Source organism: Eriocheir sinensis, chromosome 8 (genome assembly GCF_024679095.1).
Source record: "Eriocheir sinensis breed Jianghai 21 chromosome 8, ASM2467909v1, whole genome shotgun sequence".
Taxonomy (NCBI): Eukaryota; Metazoa; Arthropoda; class Malacostraca; order Decapoda; family Varunidae; genus Eriocheir; species Eriocheir sinensis.
In genome coordinates this window covers 13,083,411-13,090,910 of record NC_066516.1, presented here as the reverse complement: position 1 = coordinate 13,090,910, position 7,500 = coordinate 13,083,411, and the positions used below count along the sequence as shown (strand labels likewise).

General features: G+C 41.2%; 1 long non-coding RNA gene across 1 annotated transcript in view; it reads left to right on the top strand.

Moving 5' to 3' along the window:
- The window catches only part of LOC126995541 (uncharacterized), a 15,965-nt gene that overhangs the window by 810 nt on the left and 7,655 nt on the right, over positions 1-7,500 (top strand). The window lies entirely within an intron of this gene.

Genomic DNA, 7,500 nt, shown 5'->3' with positions numbered 1-7,500 from the left:
GAATTGAGAAGTGTACCTAATGGGTAAGTGTTGTGGCTGAATCTAATATGGAGGTGAGAACATGAATTTTGCGGTGTTGATCAAAGGACGAAAGCTTGCAGTGTTGAAGTAGAAGAGTGTTGGAAGGGTATTGCGTGGTGTTGAAGGGAATTGAGAAGTGTACCTAATGGATAAATGTTGTGGCTAAATCTAATATGGAGGTGAGAACATGAATTTTGCGGTGTTGACCAAAGGACGAAAGCTTGCAGTGTTGGAAGGGTATTGCGTGGTGTTGATGGGAATAGAGAAGTGGTGAAGAAGAGATATGATGGATAAGTGATATGGTTAAGTCTAATATGGAGGTGAGAACATGGATTTTGCGGTGCTGACAAAGGACGAAAGCTTGCAGTGTTGAAGTAGAAGAGTGTTGGAAGGGTATTGCGTGATGTTGAACTTAAAGGGAATTGAGAAGTGCTGAAGAAGAGGTTTGATGGATAAGTGTTGTTGTTAAGTCTAATATGGAAGTGAGAACATGAATTTTGCGGTGTTGACAAAGGACGAAAGCTTGCACTGTTGAAGTAGAAGAGTGTTGGAAGGGTATTGCGTGATGTTGAACTTAAAGAAGAGGTTTGATGGATAAGTGTTGTTGTTAAGTCTAATATGGAAGTGAGAACATGAATTTTGCGGTGTTAATAAAGGACGAAAGATTGCACTGTTGGAATGGAAAAGTGCTGAGAGGGTATTGCGTGGTACTGGAGTGACTTAACAAATGTCGGAGAAGAGTAATCGAGCAGTGTTGCGTTAAGGTGTTGTATGGAAGTTAGAACACGAATTTTGCTTTATTTTTTTAATGAAGTGACAATCTTTTAGTGTCAAAATAGAAGAGTGTTGGAAGGGCTTGCTTTTAGTGTTACGAGAAAAGGAGATGTTGGTGAAATGTAACTGATTAGTGCTGTGTTTTAAGTGTTTGCGTTTCTGAGAAGTGACATGATATTGCACTGCTGGGAGAGGAAAGTGTTGAATGCTTATAATATCTGTGTTCTTGTAGTGTTGAAGGGAACGAAGAAGTATCGGAGAAGTATTGTAGTGTTGTGTTTTAAGTGTTTGCGGTTTTGAGAAGTGTCGTAATCTTGCAGTGTTGGGAGAGGAAAGTGTTGAAGGTTTACTATTCCTGTGTTCTTGTGGTGTTGAAGGGAACGAAGAAGTGTCGGAAAAGTGTAGTAGTGTTGTGTTTTAAGTGTTTGCGGTTCTGATAAGTGACATGATCTTGCAGTGTTCGGAGAGGAGAGTGTTGGAAATTTTTGTTGTTGTGTTGAAGAGAATCGTGGAGTGTTGGAGTAGTGTAATGGAGCAGTGTTGTGTTTTAGTGTTATATGGAAGTAGGAACACGAGTATTGCAGTGTTGGGAGAGGTGACATTGCCTTGCAGTGTTCGGAGAGGCGAGTGTTGAAGATTTTGTGTGTGTGTTTCTGTGGAAGGAAAGTAAGAAGTAACACAATCTTGAAGTGTTAGAAGTGTTTGTGTTTTCTTGTGTTGAAGGAAATAATAAAGCAACTCAATCTTTTAGCGTTTGAAGAGGATACTGTTGAAGGTGTTGTTTTCTTGTGTTGAAGGAAATAGTAAAGCAACACAATCTTTTAGCGTTTGGAGAGGAGAAGAGTATTAGAAGTCTTTGTGTTTTCTTGTGTTGAAGGAAATAATAAAGCAACACAATCTTTTAGCGTTTGAAGAGGATAGTGTTGAAGGTGTTGTTTTCTTGTGTTGAGGGAAATTAAGAAGCGTTGTAGAAGTGAAATAGAACAGCAGTGTAATTAGAGTGTTAAATTAGTGTTAGAAATTATAAGAAAACAACAAACACAACATACTATAAAAAAAATACCAGTGACCGATAGCGCCAGAAAAAAAAATATATAGGGCAAGAGAGACAGAGAAAGAAAAAAAAGAACCCCTCCCCCAAAAAAAGAGAGAAAAAAAAAACGTACAAGATAAGTATGTTGTTACAGTGTCAAAGTTAACCTCGGCATGGTGTCCCTTACATAACCTCCTGCCATGTCACCGGGGGCCAAGGGGGAGCATAGCCTGGCATAGCTGAGCATAGCGTAGCATAGCGTAACCTGGCATAGCAATGTGTGGAGCGGGTGACGCAACTCTCTGGCAAGCGGTGTGGGTAGAAAGTGTCGTCTGTCTGCTGTTTATAGGCTCAAGGAAAGGTTTCGTTGTTTATATATTCCGAGAGGTGTGGAAATATACGTGAATAAGAGAGGAGAGGAGAGGAGAGAAGAGAGTAGAGGAGAGGTGAGGTGAGGAAAGGAAAGGAGAGGAGAGGAAAGATGGTGAGGTGAGGTGAGCAGAGGAGAGTTGATGCGAGCAGTGGAAAATAGAGGAGAGGAATAGACGGGAGAGGAGAGGAGGGGAGAGAAAAGAAGAGAAGAGAAGAGGAGAGAAAAGATGGTGAGGTGAGGTGAGCAGAGGAGAGTTGAGACGAGGAGTAGAACTTAGAGGAGAGGAATAGATGGGAGAGGAGGGGAGAGAAGAGGAGAGAAAAGGAGAGAAATAGAAAGATAAGAGAAAGAGGAAGAGGAGAGAAAGAGGAAGAGGATAGGAATTGAGAGAAGTGAGGAAAAAGGATGAGAGGAATGGAGATGAGGAGAAAGTAGAGAAAAAAAGAAGAAATACTAATTAAGGAAGGAGGACACGTGTATTGAAGGGACAAATAAAGAAATGCAATACTTTTTTTATTAGTGAGATACGAAAGCGAAGTGTTGCAAGGAGCTTTGTGTTGTAGCGACTAAAATAACGAGGAAGGAAGCGTGTATTGAACCGATAAATAAAAAGAAGATACAATACCACTCGCTGAACGTAGACAATATAAAAAGAAAGCGTTGCGAGAAACTATATGCTGCAGTGACTTCAAGAAACAGGAAATCAGACGCGAAGTGACTTAGATTAAAATGTCTTATCTGTTTATCGAAGAAATTGAACAAATGATAAATTAAACTCGAAGTGACTTAGATTAAAATGTTTGAACTGTTTATCGAAGAACTTTAACAAACGGTATATTAAACACGAAGTGACTCAGATTAAAATGTTTGAAATGTTTATCGAAGAACTTTAACAAACGGTATATTAAACACGAAGTGGCTGATTAAAATGTCTTAGCTGTTTATCGAAAAACTTTAACATACGGTGTATTAAAGGCGAAGTGGCTGATTAAAATGTCTTAGCTGTTTATTGAGGAACTTCATTAAACTATATATTCAACGCGAAGTGACTTAGATTAAAACGTCTTTGCTGTTTATCGCAGAACTTTAACATATGGCAAATTAAAGGAGAAGTGACTTAGATTAAAAATGTCTGAACTGTTAAGCGAAGAAGATACAGGAGAGAGAAGTGTTGCAATGACAGGTAAACAAGATGAGTTTACTATAAGGAGAGAGAGAGAGAAAAAAAAAAGACTTGTCCCGCTGAGGTTGCCAAGAAAAACAGATGAGTGAGTTGTTGTTGTTGGTGGTGTTGGTGGTTGTGCTTTTGAGTGTTGTTGTTGTTGGTGGTGGTGGTGGTGTTAGTGTTGTTGCTAGTGGTGGTGGTGGTATTGGTGGTGTTAGTGTTGTTGTTGTTGTTTTTGCTGTTGGTGGTGGTGTTAGCGTTGGTGTTGTTGGTGGTGGAAAAGAAGAAGTAAAAATAGAAAATGAAAGAAAAGGAAGACGAGGATAAGGAGAAGTATTAAGAGAAGATGAAGGAGATAGGGTGGTGGTGGTGATGGTGGATTGTGGTGGTGGAGGTAGTGATGTTAAAGAGGAATATAGCAGTGTTAGTGTTAGTTAAGTGTTGCAAGGAAGAGATGTTTAAATAAAAGAACAGAAAAGAGGAAGAAGAAAGGACCAATTTCGGGTGTTTCAAGAGATTTCAACTTTCCCAGCTTTTGTTTTGGAATTAATGAGTTATAAAAGGAAAAAAAATGTGAAGAAGTTAGAAGAAGAAAAAATATATAAAAGGAAGAGGTTATTGAAGGAGTTTTCTTTCTTTTTTGTTTTTTGAAAGTCTAGAAAGTTTAAAAGGGAAAAATAATCCTTCTAATCTGTGGACGGGAAGGGTGAGGCGAACACACACACACACACACACACACACACACACACACACACACAAAAAAAAAAAAAAAAAAAAAAGGCGGCCGTGGACGTTGTTATAGAGAATTTATGAAGCCTTTTTTTTGCTCTTATTGTTGTTCTTTTCTCTGTTCTTCCTGTTGTTGTTGTTGTTGTTGTGGTTGATGATGATGATGATCTACTTTTCTTCTTTTTCTTCTTCTTTTTCTTCTTCCTCTTCCTCCTCCTCCACCTCCTCCACCTCCTCCTAACATCTTAACAACTCCTTAACATCTTCAGCAAGCACGTAACACACACACACACACACACACACGCACACGCACACGCACATAATGTTCATTGTTCCCGTGATGTTCTCCCACGCTGCGGCGACAGACCAACAAAACAGACTGGGTGAAAAGAGAGAGGGAAACAGAGCAAGAGGATTCCCGTGTGAGTGAGTGAATGTGTGTGTGTATGTGTGTGTGTGTGTGTGAAGAACAGGAAAGGGGTAAATAAAACTCGGGGAATAGTAAGGGAAAGGAAAGGGTAGGTAAGGGAAGAGAGGTAAAAGGTAAAGGAGGGAAAGGGAAGATAAAGGAAAGGAATGTAAATGATAAAATAGGAAATAAGGCAAGGGAAAGGAAAGATAGGAAAAGGAAAAGAAGATAAGGGAAGGAAAGAGAGATGAAGGGAAGGAAAGGGAAGATAAAGGAAAGGAATGTAAATGATAAAAGAGGAAATAAGGCAAGGGAAAGGAAAGAAAGGAAAAGGAAAAGAAGATAAGGGAAAATAGAGAGATGAAGGGAAAAGAAAAGAAGAGAAGAGAAGGAAAGCTATGCATTAGAAAGAAAAATTAAGAGAAAAGAGAGGGATGGGAAAAGAAGGGAAGAGAATGACAACGAATGGAATTGTAAGGGAATGGATGTTTTATGAAAGAAAGAAAAAAAAGATAAAGGAAGTGAAGGGAAGGAAAGAAAGGGAATAATGAGGGAGCAAAGTTAACTTGAAAGGAAGGAAAAGTATAGCAAAGGTAAAAATGAGAAAGAATGAAAAAAACATAGGAAATTAACGAAAGGAAAAGGAAGGAAAGAGAGGAGAAAAATGGGAAAGAAAAGAAAAGAAGGGAAAGAAAAGGAGTGAAAAAGTAAGAGGAGAAAAAAAATACTGATAAATATAGAAAGGAAAGGGAATGATAAAACTAACCATCCAAGCAACGAGGAGTGTCAAATGGGTCACGAAACGACCTCTTCAGCTTGTCCTGGGTCATTGAGAGAGAGAGAGAGAGAGAGAGAGAGAGAGAGAGAGAGAGAGAGAGAGAGAGAGAGAGAGAGAGAGAGAGAGAGAGAGAGAGAGAGAGAGAGAGAGAGAGAGAGAGAGAGAGAGAGAGAGAGAGAGAGAGAGAGAGAGAGAGAGATTAATGAAGTGGTACCCGGTATAGGAGGTTATATCGGCTGGGAAGAGGAGGAAAAGGGGAAGAAGAGGAGGAGGAGGTGGAGGAGCTCGTCGTGGGAGGGAGGTCGAGAATGAGGATGTTAGGACCGTTGGAGTGACGGGAAGAGGAGGGAGGATGAGGGTGGGAGGGAGGAAGGGAGAGAAGGGAGGGAGGGGAGAGGGAAGGTAGTGTGGGAGTTTTAAACAGCGTGAATGAGATTAAACCACGAGAGAGAGAGAGAGAGAGAGAGAGAGAGAGAGAGAGAGAGAGAGAGAGAGAGAGAGAGAGAGAGAGAGAGAGAGAGAGAGAGAGAGAGAGAGAGAGAGAGAGAGAGAGAATTATATTATGTAAATGCTTGAAGAGAAAGGGAAGAGCGGAGATAACATAGAGGAGGACGGTGAGAGAAAAGGAGGAGAGAAGAGGAAGAGGAGAGAGGAAAGGAAAAATGAGACAATATAATCCTGGAAGGGAAGGGGAAGAAAGAGAAAAAAAAACTAAAGAAAAGATGGGGGTAAGAAAAGGAAAAGAGGAAAGGCAGATATGACGTAGGGAGAAGAAAAGGCAGAGAAAATAGAGAGAATGGAGAGAAGAGAGAAAGGAAAGGGAGGTGGGGGGAAGAAAAGCCATAGAGGAAAGAGATGTTAAAAGGAGATAATTAATGACACAAGAGAGAAAAGAGGAGGAGGAAAAGAGATGGAGAAAGTTACGTAGTGATGAATCAAATAGGAGAGAGAAAAAAAGTAAAAGAAAAGGAGGAAAGGAGATAGAAAAAAAGTTATACAGTTAAGAGGAGAGAGAAGAGAATAAAGAAGAGGAAAAAGTTAAGCTTGAAGGAGAAGTTGAGAGAGCAAGTGAGAAGAGGAATGAATAAGAGAGAGAGAGAGAGAGAGAGAGAGAGAGAGAGAGAGAGAGAGAGAGAGAGAGAGAGAGAGAGAGAGAGAGAGAGAGAGAGAGAGAGAGAGAGAGAGAGAGAGAGAGAGAGAAGAGAAGAGAAGAGAAGAGAAGATAAGAGAAGAGCTAGATAGAGAGAGAGAGAGAGAGAGAGAGAGAGAGAGAGAGAGAGAGAGAGAGAGAGAGAGAGAGAGAGAGAGAGAGAGAGAGAGAGAGAGAGAGAGAGAGAGAGAGAGAGAGAGAGAGAGAGAGAGAGAGAATGGGTACACGCCCACCACCTGGCCGGCCCTCCACTAACAGAATGTGACACTGACAGATGACAGGACCCTCGACGCCCACCCCCACACCCCTACCCCCCTTTTCCCTCCCCCCCGTGCACAGGTGTAACTCAGGTGAGGAGGGAAGCCAGACAGGTGAAGGTGTGGCCCCAGGAGGTGTGGAGAAAGGCAGGTGTGGAGCAAGAAGGAGTAGATGGTAGAAAAGAAGAAAAGAATAGAAGTAAAAGTGATAGGAAGAGGAACAGGTGGAAGACAGGAAGGAGGAGAAGCAGATGAAGAAAATGAAGGAGGAAGAAAAGGAAACAGAAGTAAAAGTGGAAGGAATAGAGGAAGGAGGAAGAATATGAGGTGGAGGAAGAAGGAAAAAAAGGAAGGGGGGAGGGTGAGAATAAGGATGAGAGGAATGAAGAGGTGTGGTAGAAGTAGATGAAGAAGATGAAGGAGAAGAAGGAGAGAGAAGAAAAAGAAGAAGTAAAATTGGATGGAGGAGGAGAAGAAAAAGGAGAAAAAGAAGCATATGAAGAGCATGGAGATAGAAAAACAAGCAGAACGGAGGATGAGGACGAGGAAGAGGAAGAGGAGATAGGAGAAGGAGGAGGAAGAAGAGGGGGCGGGGAAGCGTGAGAGTATGTATAAACAGATTAGATACAGTGTGAATAAATGATTTGGGAGTCTAAGTTTGGCCCATGTGTGTGTGTGTGTGTGTGTGTGTGTGTGTGTGTGTGTGTGTGTGTGTGTGTGCTTCGATATCCCGCTGACTCAACCTTTGCCTGTCAAGCTGTCAATTCCGTCGTGTGTGTGTGTGTGTGTGTGTGTGTGTGTGTGTGTGTGT